The following is a 16,880-nucleotide window of genomic DNA, read 5'->3' as shown; positions in this document are numbered from 1 at the left end:
TGTACATTAGTACAGCCATACGGAAAACAATACGAAGGGTTTTCATAAAAACAGAAACCATAACTATCATATGATCCAGCTATCCCACTACTGAGTATGTAGCCAGAGGAAATGAAATCAGTATATCAAAGAGATACCTGCTCTCTCAGGTTTATTGAAGCAGCATTCACATAGCCAAGAAAGGGAATGAACAGATACCAAAATATTTTTACAGAGGAAGATTAAACTCTAGTGTTCTATTGCACAGTAAGGTGACTATAGTTTACAACAATGTATGTCTTCCACTGGAAACTACAAAACCACACAGACAGAAATTAAGGAAGATCTAAACAAATGGAGAGATATGCCAAGCTTATGGAGAAGACTCAATATTACTGAAATAGCAATTCTTTCCAAATTGAGATATAAATTTAACACAATTAAAATCCCAGAAGACTCTTTTGTGGAAAATGATTAACCATGCTAAGGAACTAGTTGAAATATGAAAAAAATGAATAAATTTGGAAGGCTTTCCCTACCTGACTTAAGACTTCTTATATAGCCACAGTAATCGAGCAATGTAGTTCTTGGTGTAGAGATGTGCAGACAGATTAATGGAAGACAGTAGAAAGTCCAGACATACATTCACACATATACTGACAATTGATTTTTTTTTTACTTTTTTTATTGGTTGTTAAAAACATTACAAAACTCATATCATATTTCATACATTAGATTCAAGTGGGTTATGAACTCCCATTTTTACCCCAAATACAGATTGCAGAACAATTGATTTTTGACAAGAATGCTAAAGCAATTTCTTTAGCACCCAGCTAAACTATACCTGGACTTCTGATCCACAGGAAAGGAATTCTGAGATAATAAATACATGAATTTAAGTTAGTAAGTTTTAAAAGTAATTAGTTACACAGTAATCATTAATATAAACAGTTTCTGTAAAAAGTAAACACACATATAAGTATTCTACCCTGGATATTTCTGAAAACATATTTCTATACAAAGTCTTATACATGAATGTTCATGGTAGATTTATTTTCCATAGCCCTGAACTTGGAAACAACTCACATATCAATCAACAGGTGAATAAATGAATAAATAAAATGTGGTATATACAATATACATTGGAACATGATGTAGGAAAAAAAGTAATAAAATGTTGACATGTGGAACATGGAAGAATCTTAAAATCCTTAGGCTGCATGAAAGAAGCCAAATGAAAAAATGGTATGAACTATATGTTTCAATTTCTATGAAGTTCTAGACCATGCAAACCAATCTACAGTGACAGAAAGTAAATTAGTGGTTATCTAAATACGGAATGGGATGGGCAAGGAGAAAAAGATTGTGGGGATTTAAAAAAAAGCATAAAAAACTTTGGGGTTCTAGATATGCTTATTATATGAGTATGTGTATGTTTTCATGGGTATATACATATGTTAAAAACTAATAAATGTTTTAAAAGTGTATGATTACATATTTATTATACCTCAATAAGGCTGAAAAAAGAATATTGTTGTGGAAAGGAACATTTTGAAAACAAAACTAAATTTAAGGAATTTAAATTTAAGTTTTTGGAATTTAAAACTGATTTTGCAATTTAAAAATTCAAAAGCAGAAATGAAAAATTCAGTGGAAACTCAGAAAGTAGAGGAAATATCCCCCAAATTAGAACTATTAGGACAAAGAAACAGAAAATGGAAGGGAAAAAAAAGTAAGAAAATTAGACTACAGAGAAAGTACAATAAGTCTAATAAGTCTTTAGAAAACAGAGAAAAAATAAAATGAAAGGGAACAATTTACCAAAGAAAAATTCAAGAAAATTTCCTAGACATTAAGGACAGGGGCCTGAAGTTCCCCAAGCACCCAGCACAATGAATGAAAAGGAAGCCACCCCAAACCCATCAGTGAGAAGTTTCAAAAGACTGGGGACAAAAGAAGTTACTAAAGCTCCCAGAGAGAAAGAACAGGTCTAATACAAAAGGTCTAGAATTAGTTATGCATTCAACTTCTCAAAAGAAATGCTGAAAGCTAATTGATAATAGAGTAAAGTTTTCAACATTCTTACTGACAATGATTTCCAGCTTGCTCAGCCAGCAGTCAACACACTGCCTGGATACAATAAGGACTATTGGACACTATTGGACTTGCCATGTCTCCATTTTTTTTTAATTGCTCCTGGTTTCTTTCTCAGGAAAGAGATTTTTCTCTTCTGTTGCAGAGTTTAGGAATGGATTTGTGATATATATATATATATATATATATATATATATATATATATATATGACAAAACCGGACAAGAAAGGAAATTATGAGTGCATCAGTACATGGCCATGACCTCAAATAGTATCTACATAGTCATAATCACATAAATGACAAATATCAATTTGTCCCCATTTTTTTTTTCAGTACTGAGAATTGAAGCCACTATATTCCTCAGCCCTTTTTATTTTTTATTTTGAGACAGGGTCTTGCTAAATTGTTGAGGTTGACCTCAGGCTTGTGATCCTCTTGCCTCAGCCTCCCAAGTAGCTGGGATTACAGGTGTGTGGCACCATGCCCAGCTAAAAATGAGAATGCCATTCTGCTAGAAAAAATGGGATGGAAAAGAAATATATTTGAGGGCATGAGAGTGGAGTAAGAAAGCTAAACCCTTGTTGTCCACTGCCTGAAGTAAAAATATATATGTGTACATATGTATGTGTATGTATGTATACACACATATTTATATTTAAAAGTTGATAAATAAGAATTGATGGGCTAGGGTTGTGGCTCAGTGGTGGGGTGCTTACCTAGCACATGTGAGGCACTGGGTTAGGTCCTCAGCACCACATAAAAATAAATAAATAAAATAAAGGTATTATGTCCATCTACAACCAAAAAAAAAATCAAAACAGGCAAATTAGAAATAAAGATGCAAATACCAGAAGACTGAAAGTATTGGAAGTTGTGGCTTCTGGGGCATTGGGGAGGCAACTGCTAATTTCACTGTTAGAGTTGTAGAACTATTAAGTTTTTAGACCATTCAATTGTATAACTTTTATCAAAATTAAAATAAGAATAAAGACATGACAGAAGGAAGCTTCTCAGAACTGAAGAAAGGCAGTTATCTCTGAACTAAAAGACCCTTCAAGTTCTGAGAAGGGCAAAGAATAAAAGGATCATGCCTTGATATAGATTCAAAATCTTTCAGAACATCAAATACAAAAAGAAAATTCCTAAGAAATTTCCAGGGAAGAAAAGAAAAATTATCCTCAAAAAGAACAACAAAATACTGGTCTCAGACATCTGAGCAGGAACCTTGGATACTAGAAGAAAAACATTCTGGAAACAGCACTGAAAACTCAGAATTCTGATACTCAGAACAAAGCATGTGAACAAAATAAAGGTTTAGACTTACAAGTATGAAGAGAATTTACCTGCAAAGCACCATTTCTGATGCTACAGATTGTGGCCCAGCCAAAAGAAATAAAGTAAAAAACTTCAAGAAACATGAGCTGGGCATGGTGGTGCATGCCTTAACAGGATTCAGTGACTTGAGAGGCTGAGGCAGGAGGATCACAAGTTAAAGGCTAGCCTCAGCAACCTAGCAAGACCCTGTCTCAGAATAAAATATAAAAAAGGACTAGGGATGAAAATCATCACTACAAAAAACAAAAACAAAACACCAAAAAAAAAAAAAAAAAACAACAATAGATATGAGTCTCTCACGTAAGAGACTCATATATATGTCTAGTATGTCTAAATAAAAACGAAACAAAAAAATGTGACATCAACTTAATAATTGTCCCAGTATGTTGCTTTTAGTTGATGACACAGTAGAAAAAGAAATAAAATGCTAACATACTGATTGCCTTTGATGGAACAATATTTATAGTCACAAGAATGTTCCCAGGGTTTGTTGGTATTTTAGATTTCTAGAATCAACATGAAAGACTTATGCTTATAAGACAGAATATAAAATTATCCACTCTGACAGTGAAACGTTAAGGATAGAGGAGAGAATCTGTGGTATTATCTGAACAAGAAATGAGACTTGGGCATGAGATTGAAAGTTACAAAAGTAACCAAAGGAAAAACAAAAATAATAATGCAAACTGTCAAAATTCAGCAAAGGATAGAGTATAAGTCAGCTGAAGTCTTGGGTTTCATGGCAAGGAATCAATGGATGCTGCCAAAATCAAAAATCAAGATAAAGATATAAGTATGCCATTTAGAATCAGGATGCCAGCCACCGGAAAAACCAAAGGCAGAAATGGTTAAGGGTAGTGACCTCTGGGACTAAGGATCAGGCAAAGGAATGGAGTAGGTGATTTACACTTTTCAAAATATGCCTTTTCTACCATGTATATTCTGCAAAACATTTTGAAATGCTTTAAATGAATAAAATAAAATGTTGAATGTTATGAAGACATGTTGATAGTAAGAGCCAATTTCCCAGATGAGTGTGTTCAGTATTCGTCATCCATTTGTTATTAAGTTCCAGGATGGTGACCCTGTCACAGAATGGAAGCATTAGAGCTTCTGGTCCCCCAGTTAAGGACAAGCTCACAATGGGCATGAGGTGCTATTTTGGTACAATGCATGGGTGCACACGTGCTGGAAGGTAACAGGAAAAATGAAATGTCCCAGTTCTGAATCAAAATTGCCAAGTTGTTTTTGTAAAATGTGATTCAGAAGAAGAAACCTGGAAAAAGGTTAAATATACATGAAATTCCATTAGTATGACCTGTAGATAGAGCCAATCACTCTATCCACGGGGACCCTCCATTCTAGTGGAATCCTGCTATGACCTCTGGTCAAAAGGAGAGTCCCTTATGTGCTGGTCTTGCGAGACAGCCACATGAGTGGCCCAGTTTAATTCAAGAGACTTGGAATCCCTTTTGTTTTTCTGTACATAACCAGTAGGCGTCCTCGGGGTCCTCACAGACAGCCCTTCCACTGAGTTGTTCCCTTGACTTTCTGCCTGGATGGAGTGAATGGACTCCTGTCGGACCTCTCTGACCACTGCAGGAGCAAGTTCCTTTTTGGTATGATTTTTTATACACATTCCCAGCAAAACTTTCTGTGTACTATCCCAGGCACAGTGTCCCATGCACCCTGAAACAGCAGGGACGTGGGCACACACACCCTGCTGGCTATGTTGTGTGAGGATGTGGGCAGACTGGGGGATGCTCAAATCTCGGCATCAGTGACTGTGATGACCTTTAAATCAAATCTGGTGCTTCGGGGCAATGACAGAATTTGGTAGATGACTTACATGTTTCACATGTGACCAAAAAATATGGGCTATCAATACTAGTGAGGATTCTCTAGGCCGACAGAACCAGCAGAACGGATGGAGAGAGAGAAAGAGAGATTCAGACGGTGGTGAGAAGAGATTTATTAAGAGAATGGACTCAGATAGCTAATGGAGGCTAAAATGTCACCACAGGCTACTTGCAAGCTGGGCACCCTCAGATAGATGCAGGTAGCATGACCCAGCCCAAGTCTGCAAACCTCAGAACCACGGAAACCAAAGGAGTAATTTTCAGTCTAAATCCAAAGGCCTGAAAACTTAGGGGACCATTGGTGTAGGTCCTGGAGTCCAGGGCTAGAAAGTCTGCAGTTATTATGTCCAAGGGCAGAAAGAGGACCGTCCCCAGTCCCAGGAGAGAGAGAAAAAAATCCTTTTTCCTGCCTTTTTGTTCTGTCCACGTCCCCAGCTGATTAGATGGTGTCTGCCCACACTGAGGACAATCTTCCCCACTGACTCACTTGTCAGTCTCCTCTGAAAACACCCTCACACCCATACACACCCAGAGATAGTGCTTTACCAGTTCTCTGAGTATTCCTTAATCCAGTCAAGTAGACACCTGCTGTAATTTGGATGTGGAATGTCCCCTCAGTCCCCATGAGTTAAAGTCTTGGTCCCCAGCATGATGTTATTGGGAGGTGATGGGTGATTTAAGAGGTAGGGCCTCATCAGAGGCCTTCTGGTCACTGGGGCAATGCCCTTGAAGGGAACAGAGTAATCCCTCTGGACGCTGGGTCCAAAGATGGTAGGTACAGCCTGCTCTCTATGACAAAGTGTTGATTAGTCAAAACTTTTGATTATCCTGCTACTGTGTATAGCTGGAATCGCAGCCCCTTCCTTTTTCTGTCTTTTGCATCCTGTCCACTTTGTAAGCAGCTTTGTTCCACCAGGCACACCACACCCTGTTGTGCTGCCTCACCACAGGCCCAAGAGCGATGGGGCCTCAAAACAGTGAGCCAAAATAAACCTTTCCTGTTTATAAATTGATTATCATGGGTATTTCTTACAGTAACGGAAAGCTGACAAGCACAAGATCTGAAATGTATCATCACACCATCTTATTAACTCTTTGAGGTTACTTTCAAAGTCATGATCTTTTTTGCCCACACTGACGATCTTACTCTGATTGTACTTTTCTGGGTTTTTATGACCCATAGGGATCTTTCCCTTTGGGGCTATGGCCTTGCATCTGATGGGAAAAACTCCTAACATTTGAACTAGAAGGCAGTGTTGGTTTGTATCCTTAATGTCTGTTAGCAGGAGGTATCCTCTCACCAATGGAGCTGGGTCAGGGGGGAATGTCACTGAAGATGCACTCAGCTAGAAAAGTGTTCAAATGATGGGCTAGGAGCAAAAGTTTGTGACATTTAGATAGCTCTTTGCCTTTTAACATGCTCATTTGGGGACAGCACTTTACAAGCTTTTCTGCCTTGAACCATCATTTTTTTCTTGGAAAAAATTAAAAAGCACAAAATAATGTTGAATAGAAAGAACTCAGGGTCCAAAGCCTGCTCCCTGTAACCTGCTAATCAAAACTTGTGGTTATCATACTATGGTGTATGGCTGACACAAACAACCAATTTAAGCAGTTAAAAAACAGTTCTAAAAAATATTCTGCGGTGGGTGCGATTTAATCAGTGATTCAGACAGTTCTGTGACTCCATGCAATTTTGACATTGACCACTGATGGGCTGAATATTGTCATTACTCTGTAGCTTCTCAGAAGAATGGTTAATGTTGAACTACAGCTAACAGACTATTGGATAAGCCCATTTTGTAGGCCCCTTGCCCTGTCCTTTCCCCCCTCTACTCAACAGCCTAACGTGAACTTGAAGGCAGTGTGGCCGACATTTCACCACCATGCTGGACTCCTCCTTAAGGGCAAGGGCCTCCTGTGTGGTGCTGGAGCTGCCCATGGTCATGTCTCCCATGCTAAATGTGGCTTGCTATGGGCACTGGGGACTGGCAAACAGTTGTTCTGTCCTTACCTGGTGGATCCACACAGGGCTGGGCACCTCTTCTCACAGGAGACACACCAGGAATCCACTAAGGATTAGATACAGGGATCTCATGGTCCTTCCATGGGAGACAAATGTCTTACAGACCCTCAGGAAAACATGGGGGGGGGGGCAGTAATAAGCAAGAAGAAAATGGAAGAAATGCAGGATAGAGCACTTAAGGAAGACACAGTCAGATATTAAGGAAAATGATGAAATAAAAGGAATAATTGTTGGGAAGGGGGTGCCTCTGGTTTAGATGATTATCCAGGTGGCTGAGGTATCTGGGGTAGACAGTGGGAACAGGGAAAGAAGTAGAGAGAAGGGTGAGAAGCAAACACACAGATGATGTGTACTCTCTCCCGGCTAGGGCCCTTGCAGGTTCTGGACAGTGGACACTTCTTGCCTCTGTCCTTCCCAGTCATGGAGCCTATGAAGACCAGGATCAGAAGGAACGGACAAGCAAAGAGTCTCTGTTCTAGGTCCCCACCCCCACCAAGTCCTTCTTAAAATAGTAGCAAAACCTCCCTAATGGGCAAGGTTTCTGAGCCATTGCTGTTCTAATGAATATTGGTGCTCAAGGCCCCAAGAGTTGGCATCTCTTTAGAATTTCACTTAATCTTGGTCTTTCTCCTCCTTTGTCTTTTTTTTCATTTTTATTTAGTCTTAGATTGTTTTTATCTGTCTAGATGTCTAACGGTCTGTTTTTGAGCTCAGCAAGACACTTTTTTTAAACATATACAGCATGATTTTTCATATCACTGGTTGTATATAAGGTATATTCACACCATTTGTGTCTTCATAAATGTACTTAGGGTAATGATAGATATCCATTTCATTTTTTACCCCCATACTCCCTCCCTTCCACTCCCATCCCTTTGCCCTACCTAGAGTTCATCTATTCCTCCCATGCTTCCCCTCCCAACCCCACTATGAATCAACCTCCTTATATCAGAGAAAACATTCAGCATTTGGTTTTGGGGATTGGCTAACTTCACTTAGCATTATAGTCTCCAACTCCATCCATTTACCTGCAAATACCATGATTTTATTCTCTTCTATTGCTGAATAATATTCCATTGTGTATATATACCACATTTTCTTTATCCATTCATCTACTGAAGGGCATCTAGGTTGGTTCCATAGTTTAGCTCTTGTGAATTATGCTGCTATAAACATTGATGTGGCTGTGTCCCTGTAGTATGCTGATTTTAAGTCCTTTGGGTATAGACCAAGGAGTGGAATAGCTGAGTCAAATGGTGGTTCCATTCCCAGTTTTCCAAGGAATCTCCATACTGCTTTTCATATTGGCTGCACCAATTTGCAGTCCCCACGGACAATGTATGAGTGTATTTTTTCCCCCACATCCTCGCCAACACTTATTGTTGTTCGTATTCTTAATAGCTGCCATTCTGACTGGAGTGAGATGATATCTTAGAGTAGTTTTGATTTGCATTTCTCTAATTACTAGAGATGTTAAACATTTTTTCATATATTTGTTGATTGATTGTATATCATCTTCTGAGAGGTGTCTGTTCAGTTTGTTGGCCTGTTTATTGATTGGGCTATTTGTTTTTTCGGTGTTTAGCTTTTTGAGTTCTTTATAATCCCTAGAGATTAGTGCTCTATTTTATGTGCAAGTGGTAAAAATTTGCTCCCAAGATGTAGGTTCTCTATTTACCTCACTGATTGTTTAACTCTTGATTTTAATTCTTGTGCTATAGGAGTCTTATTAAGGAAGTTGGGGCTTAACCCAACATAATGGACATTTGGGCCTACTTTTTCTCCTAATAGGCACAGTGTCTCTTGTTTAAATCCTATGTCTTTTATCCACTTTGAGTTTTTGTGCATGGTAAGAGATAGGGATTTAATTTCATTTGTTGCATATGAATTTCCAGTTTTCCCAGCACCATTTGTTGAAGAGGCTGTCTTTTCTCCAATCTATGTTTTTGGTGCCTTTGTCTAATAGAAGATAACTGTAATTGTGTGGGTTGGTCTCTGTGTCCTCTATTCTGTATCACTCAGCAGAACACTTTTAATAGTTTGAATTTCCTCAATTTCTGGCCCCAACAGAAAATGTTCTGTTTTTAAACTAAAAATTTAGCTTGTCACTTACTTTGAAAATATTAGTGGGCTGGAGCTATAGCTCAGTGGTAATGTGCTTGCCTCACATGTGTGAGGCACTGGGTTCAATCCTCAGTACCACATAAAAATAAATAAAGATACTGTGTGTTCAACTAATATATAACATATATATATATATATATATATATATATATACATACATATATATATATATATATATATATATATATATATATATATATATGTATATATATATATTAGCAATGCATTTCCTTACCCAGTTCCAACTTGAGCATTTGACACTCCCCACTCCCTGACTATGGTTGCTAGATTTAGTAAATGAAAACACAGGACAAACCAGACATGATGGTAAAGCTCATGAGTTTGAGTCTAGTCCAGACAAAATAGGAAGACCTCATCAAAAAAAAAAAAACCCAAAACAAATTAAAAAAAATACAGGACAACCAGGTTAGTTTTCTTTTCAGATAAATGACATATAATTTTTATTAGTATAATTATATCTCAATTACTCTGTGGGATGTACTCATACAAAACAAAAACTTTCATTGTTTATCTGAAATTCAAATTTAACTGACATCTAGTCTTTATCTAGCAGCACTACCAAACTAATTCCTCAACCAATTTACAATAAAAGCGTTTGATCCAAAGCTCAGATACAGTACACACATTTAGCCATTTTTATCTCTAGCAAGTGCCCATATTATTCATTGGTGGTATCTCTGTTTGGGCGCGTGCAGGTTTGTCTCAGATAGTAGTACAAAAGAAGCCCTCCTCTAAGTGACCCTTTGAATCCTGTGCTCCCAGGAGGAGGTTAATTGCACAGGTTGCTTTGGAGAGGTATTGAGTCCACTAGAGGGTTGGAAATGGGACACTTACCAGCTTTGCCAGAGGCAGGGTTTGGGCTCATATGGGAGTGGGATTTGGCACTGCTCTCACTGAATTGGAGAATTGTGGATTGGCCCTGGGAATCATGAGCTCAGCTTCCTGGAGGGTGGAGGAAACCTTTGCAACAGATGCTCCTCAGCCTTCCTTGAATGCTTCCCAGCGTGGGAAGCTCACCACCTCATGGGCAGCACACTGCCTCTGGGAGCGGCACTACCTGTTGGCTCACCCTCTGCCCAACCCATTCATTTTTCAGGTTTGGAAAAGGCGGCTCAGAGAGGCCAAGGGAGCCTCCCTCTATCGAGGAGTTCTCATCCGGACTTCTGTCTCTCCTCCCGCTCTTTTCCCATTGAACTCTGTTCTTTTTTTGCCCGTTAGAAGCTCACCAACAGTTGTTGTTTTTTCATGTCAAAAAGGACACACACATCCCAAATCTGTGATTTGAGCTGTCTGGGTGTGTGCACATGACGGCACAGGGCAGGGGCTCTCCCGGGTGATGGACGTGTGGTTCTGGACTCTGCCCGCTCCTCGCGGCCTGAGGGTCTGTCAAGGGAGACTGAAGTGACTGACAGGAGGATTTATTCCTGCCAGGGAGAGAATGGCTCATAATTTACAGCCTGCTGAGCCAGCTTCCTCCACGTCATTAGAGCCTGCTTTGTGTCGACAGTAATAAATTGTCTTATCACCAGTGCTGACATAACATGCTCCTTTTTAAGTGCACCATAATTTTTATTTTTAAGAGAATATTCATATTTGATGGTGGAGCTCCTGGGCATCTGAATGCTGCCCTGGAGAGGAGACTTTTTTCTTGGTCTTCTTTTTTAGGACAGTATAATCCAACTCCTGAAAGCCACGGGCAGTAGGTTTGACTTCTAAACATATGGAAGAGGGTAGGCGATGAGAACATCCTGGACCTTGATAGAGTGATTTGTCCCTCAGCAGGGAGGCGTCCAAAGGATCCCAGTAACATCAGGAGAGGGCTCCTCCTCACACCAGGCCATGTTGCAGCCTTTGGGGGAAGGAGGCAGGGGAGCTGGTGCATCTGTGGATTCTCCATCCCAGAGAACTGGTTTTGCAGCCACCTGGGACCCGCTCTCCTAAGCCCCCCTATAGGGAGGGATCTGGGGAGTGTGACAGTCAAAACAGCTCCGAGGTCTGCAGCCAGGCAGGTGGTTCCCAGCTTGGGCTCTCTGGGTTGGAAAGACCAGGCATCACGTGACTCTCCTCTGTCTCCTCTAGGGGGCGTCGGTGCGGCCTGCGGGTCCCGGGAGAGCACCCCAGGAGCACAGTCCTGGATGGGTTCACCACAGACCATCACTGATGACCTGCCACTCCCCAAGGCCTGTCCAGATCTCTGCACACCTGTGGATAGGCCAGCCTGTGGAGGGTTCTCCTACCCCTCCCTTCCAGGCTGCCGCCTTGGTCCTCCTTCCTTCATCCTTGGTTTGGCAGGAGAACTCAGGGACCTCTGGGCACTTCTCGGCCCCCTCCCTTTGCCTCTTGTCTTCCACCTTCACAGCCGTGGGAGCAGCCCCAGTCATCACTAGAGCCTTCACGATGGCCCTAACAAGTTGAGGAGGTTGGAGGCCTTAGGCAGGGCCCTTCCTCCTTCTGGGTCTGGGCTTCCTTCCTGTCAAAAGAGAAAAATGAGAAGCACAGCACCAGGCGGTTTTAGAAACAGCAAGATGCAGTGTGCTCCAGAGCCGTGCAGAGGGCTCAGTACACGTGAGGCCCTCGGCCCCTGCCACTCTTCTTTCCTTTCTCCCTTGGGTGCCCGTTTGCTCTTTTTTAATTACACACATTCAAGAATGGGCTAATTCCCCTGGGCTGTGTGAACCTTAGAAGTCTAGGATGTGAAGGGAGAAGGGAGGTTGGTCCAAGGGTCTTTTGTGGAAGTGGGGGATACAAGGTTGTCTGTTTCCCAGGGGGCTGGCTAGTCCCAGGTCCAACGGTGCCAACAAAGCTGCAGACACACATGTACTTCCAGAACCATCTATGTTACAAGTAGCATTTGATATTGCCAAAGCTCTGGTCCTATGATAATACCTCTCACATAATGTTGTCTAAGTGCCAGGCACAATTTCGGAGCACTTTACACTAATGTATTTGAGATGGACATTTATTGAGATACCCATTTAGAAACGGAGGCCCAGAGAGGTTAACTGACTCACCTGAGGTCACACAGCTAGGAAGTACAGAGATAGGATGAGGACCCAGATGGCCAGCCCTAGAATCTCTGCGCTAACCACAGTGCTACTGTCCTCTCATATTCCTGCCTGGGCAATCCTGCTGTGTGTGCTAGGACCATGCCCTGCCAATTCATGGGTCAGGACTTGAGTGTCACTTCTCATCACGCTGTCTATGGCCTTGCTAGGCACTGTAGAAGTCCTCAGCAAGCTTCAACCTGAGAAGTGTGAGTGAAAACGTTCCAGACTTCCCGTCTATCCAAGCTGAGGACTGAGTTAGGCATTCTTCTTGACGGTGACCCCCTGTGGCCCGTGATGAGCCAGTGCTCAGGAGTCCTGTGCTGATCCATTTAGCTTGTTTCTAATACAAGATCAGTTTTACAGGACGGAAGAGGAAAGGCTTCAGAAGGAGAAAGAAAAAGAACAACAAAGAGATTGGCCCTGATCCAGTGAAGAGCCCCATTAATTCAAGCCACAGAAATAATTAATCACCAAATTTTCAATCTTTGGAACATACAGTAAGATGGCAGGAATCAACGGCACTGTGGGGAGTCCTACCAGCAGGAAGAACTGGACACTGTGGCAGGTGACCCCTGGGTTCAGTGTGGCTGAACCTACAAAGGGTAAAGGACTTCCTGGGTGTCACTCCTGATGGGACAGGTTTGTGGGGAGCCCCAGAGGCTGCAATCACGCAACTGGTTCTCCTCCGCTGCTAGTGAGTTTGATTTAGGAAAAATATACAGCAGAAATGATTTTGTTTGGGCTGGGGGCTTGGGGAGTTTAGACTATCCATGGTGAAGAATATATAAAAAGCCTCAAGAGGATTTTTGGAAGGCCTAAATTCACCACATGGATGCAAGCAAGACAACAGAGATCCCTGACATGGCGGCCCCTTCCCACTGCCCCAGTGGACCTGCACAGGGTTCACCTCCGGCTGTCGAGCATCTGCCAGCATCTGCCAAGCCAAGGATGTCCACCTTTGAGGTTGGCTGCCAGCCTTGTCCTGCAAGACCAGTTCACTCACTCTCCACTGTCAGCCTCACCTGCAGTAGAGGAAACTGAGGCAGGGAGGTCCGTGCCCCGCCCCAGTCTCACAGCCAGCAAGCCGTGGGCTGGGTTCCACACTCAGCTGAATGAGGCCCACGCTAAAGGGCGCCCTGCAGGAAGTCACCCTAAAATCTGCAGAAAATCACGGCAGCACCTCTGAAGCAACACACCTGCCTCTGTGCCTTGCTTCTGGGACACTGGTTCCCTGGGACGCTCTCATTCTATTGGCCCTTATCTCACCTTAATGTACTGACCTTGTCCTCAAACCCCTTTGCTCTCCCACCAGCGCCTGCTCGGGAGGGTACAAGCCCATCCTGGGCACAGGGGTGTTCAGAACATACTGAGACCCGGAGTCACAGCCTTCCTGAGCTTGGCCAGTGTCCCCAGAGGCTGCTTCTAGCTCCTTGGTACCTATAAACAAACCTTCTGTTCTTGACTCTTTAAGGAAAAGCATTGTGACCAATATTGAGGGAAAGATGACCCAGAGGAGGTGATGTTTAGGATCTAAGTTGGTTGTCACATGTCTAGGAAAAACCCAGGACTCTGATGGATTTTTTAAAACCTGCTGGGTCCCTTTCAGAGCCCTCCTCCTGACACCATCCTTACCAGTCTCCTCTGCCACCTTCTCTCCCATCACAGCCCGTTCCTCGGCCTTCCCTCTTGCTTCCTACCACACCACGCTTTCTCCTGCCCCAGGGCCTTTGCTCATACAGGTCTCACTGCTGAGCAGTCTGCCTGGACACCTCAGCTGCTGCGGGGAGGGAGAGACTAGGACCTAAAAGAGGCTGCTGCAGGTAAATCCTAGATCAGAGGTTCTGAACCCGGGCGGAGCAAGATCATGGGGTCTGAGGCCGATCTTATCAGTGGGAGGGAATCAGGGCAGGGGCACAGGGAGCCCCTCTGGATGGGAAGCGGCTGCTGAGACTCCACCAAGAGCCAGGCCCTGGGCTGATGTAAAGGCTTCCCTGACCTCGGGTGGCAGTGGGGCCCCAAAACCTAAAGGCAATGGGACAGGGAAAGCAAATCTGCCTGGGACGACGGAGAGGAGCCTGTGGCTGAGGCACTTTCCCAGAGGTGACCTGTGGGAGGAATGTGAGTGTGGGGGGGTGGGCAGAGGGAGGCCTGCCCCAAGAGGGAATGGGGAGAGCCCAGGCGGCCGGGCCTGCATGGCCAGTCTGTCTGGAATCAGCCACTGGCCCTATGGCGGGGCAGGAAGAGCAAGAAAGACAGTGTCAGCTCCCTGTGGGCCGGGCCCCGGGTTTGGCCTCCACCCTGCTGGCTGGGAAGGTTCCACAGGGTCCAAGTAGGCTCATGGGACTTCCTGGAGACAAGGCTCTGGGACAGCTGGGACCGTGGTGGAGGGGCAGTGGCTGGAGCCAGAGGCCATCTGGGAAGTTATCAGAGCTGGGTGTGCCTGAGGGGGACCCTGCTAGGACAGCAGGGGACTGGCAGGAGAGGCAGAGTGGGCAGAGACCATGCAGGTCCCAGAGTGGGTGACACCTCTGAATGCTCAGGGCACCCTGGAGGCCGGGGTCCAGGAGGGGTGGGGTGAGGAGGTCGACACAGGCCGCTCTGGGCTTGAGGGGCCAGAGAGAGCAGAGATATTGTGTAAGGATACTGTATATGGGGGAGCCAATGTGTGACCTTCAAAACAAAGTAGGCCTGCAGACACAGGTTTGAGAGTCACAGAGGCCTGCCTGGTTGGGGCACGTGAGAGTCCCTTCTCTGCTTTCCATTCCTCTCAGGATGGAGTCCAAATTCTTGCCAAGGCTGACAAAGCTGTAACAGCCTGTCCTCTGACAACTCCTCTTGTCCCCAAATCCCACCAGCCTCCCTTCATTTTCAATGCCCCGTCTCTCTGCCTCCCCTCTAGTCCTTCCACCACACCAAGTTTCCTCCTGCCTCAGGGCCTTTGCACATGCTGGTACCGCTCCTGGGCACTCTGCCTGATCATCTCCAATCAGGAGTGAGAGAGACTAGGCTATTCTTGGGTTGCTTGAGTCATCGATTTCCCCCACCATAAATATTTAAGTGTGACTTCTGTTTTCCTACTTGGACCTGACTGATGGACCACTTATCTAGCAATTTCCTGTTTATTTCTCCAAGCTCAGCTTAAAAGTCACTTCCTCCAGGAAGCCTTGAGCATCTAGTTCAATTCTCTTCTAGCATCTGACAGGCTCCATTGTGTGTGCATGGTGTGTGGTGGGGGACATACACCTGTGGGAACTTTGGAGCCATGTAAGGAATGGGATTTTTCTCTGTATGAGACTAGAAGCTGTGGAAGAAATTTTGGGCCAAGGAAGTACCTGATCTGACTTCTGTTGCACATGATCCGGTGTGTTGAGGATTGATTAAAGAGGGCAAGGCAGAATAGAAACACCAATTAGGAGGCTATTAAGTTGCACTAAGTGACAGGTGAGGTGACTTAGCCCAGGGTGTAGTGATGGACATGAGGAGAAGTAGTCAGACTCTGAAGGAATTCTTTTCTTTTTTTGTTTATTTTTTATTGATTTTTTTAAAAAATACAAACAACAGTGGAATGCATTACTGTCCTTATTACACATATAGAGCACAATTTTTCATATCTCTGTATATAAAGTATGTTCATGTCAATTTATGTCATTATACATGTACTTTTTTGCATTACAATTCTTAATTCACATATATACCACAATTTTTCATATCTCTGTTTGTGTATAAGGTATGTTGACACTCAATTCAAGTCTTCATACATGTACTTTGTATAATGATGAATGGATTTTGAATGTAGAAACAACTGGATTCACTGAGAGCACAAACATGGTTAAAGGGGGCAGCATTAAAAAGGACCTTTGGCCTGAGCAATAGAAGGACAGAAACAGCATTTACTGGGATGGGAAAAACTGGGACAGGACAAAGGGTGTCTATTATCCTGTCTTGCTTTACTATAATAAAACACTCAAGGCTTGGTGACTTTATGAAGAAAAGAGGTTTGTTTTGGCTGATGGTTCTGGAGGTGCAAGGTCAAGAGGCCACATCAGGCGATGGTCTTTGTGTTGGCATAATCCCAAGCTGGCACAGGGCATCCCATGGTGAGAAGGAGGGAGCACACAGGTGTGTCTGTTTTCCTCTTCTTAAAAAGTCAGCAGGATTCCATCCTGGGGGCTCCACCCTGGTGACCTTCCCTAATCCTAATAGCCTCCCAAAGGCCCCACCTCTAAGCACCAGAGTCACATTAAGTTTCCGCCCTCTTAACACGACACAATGGGGATTCAATTTCAACCCTGACCCTTTGGGGGACACATCCAAACCATAGTGGGGGGGCTTGGGGGGGGACAGGCGCTCCGTGTTTGTGACATGCCTTAGCCCAGTAGAGATGCTGGCCGTGCG

Source organism: Marmota flaviventris, chromosome 2 (genome assembly GCF_047511675.1).
Source record: "Marmota flaviventris isolate mMarFla1 chromosome 2, mMarFla1.hap1, whole genome shotgun sequence".
Taxonomy (NCBI): Eukaryota; Metazoa; Chordata; class Mammalia; order Rodentia; family Sciuridae; genus Marmota; species Marmota flaviventris.
Note: the sequence above shows the minus strand (reverse complement) of the source record.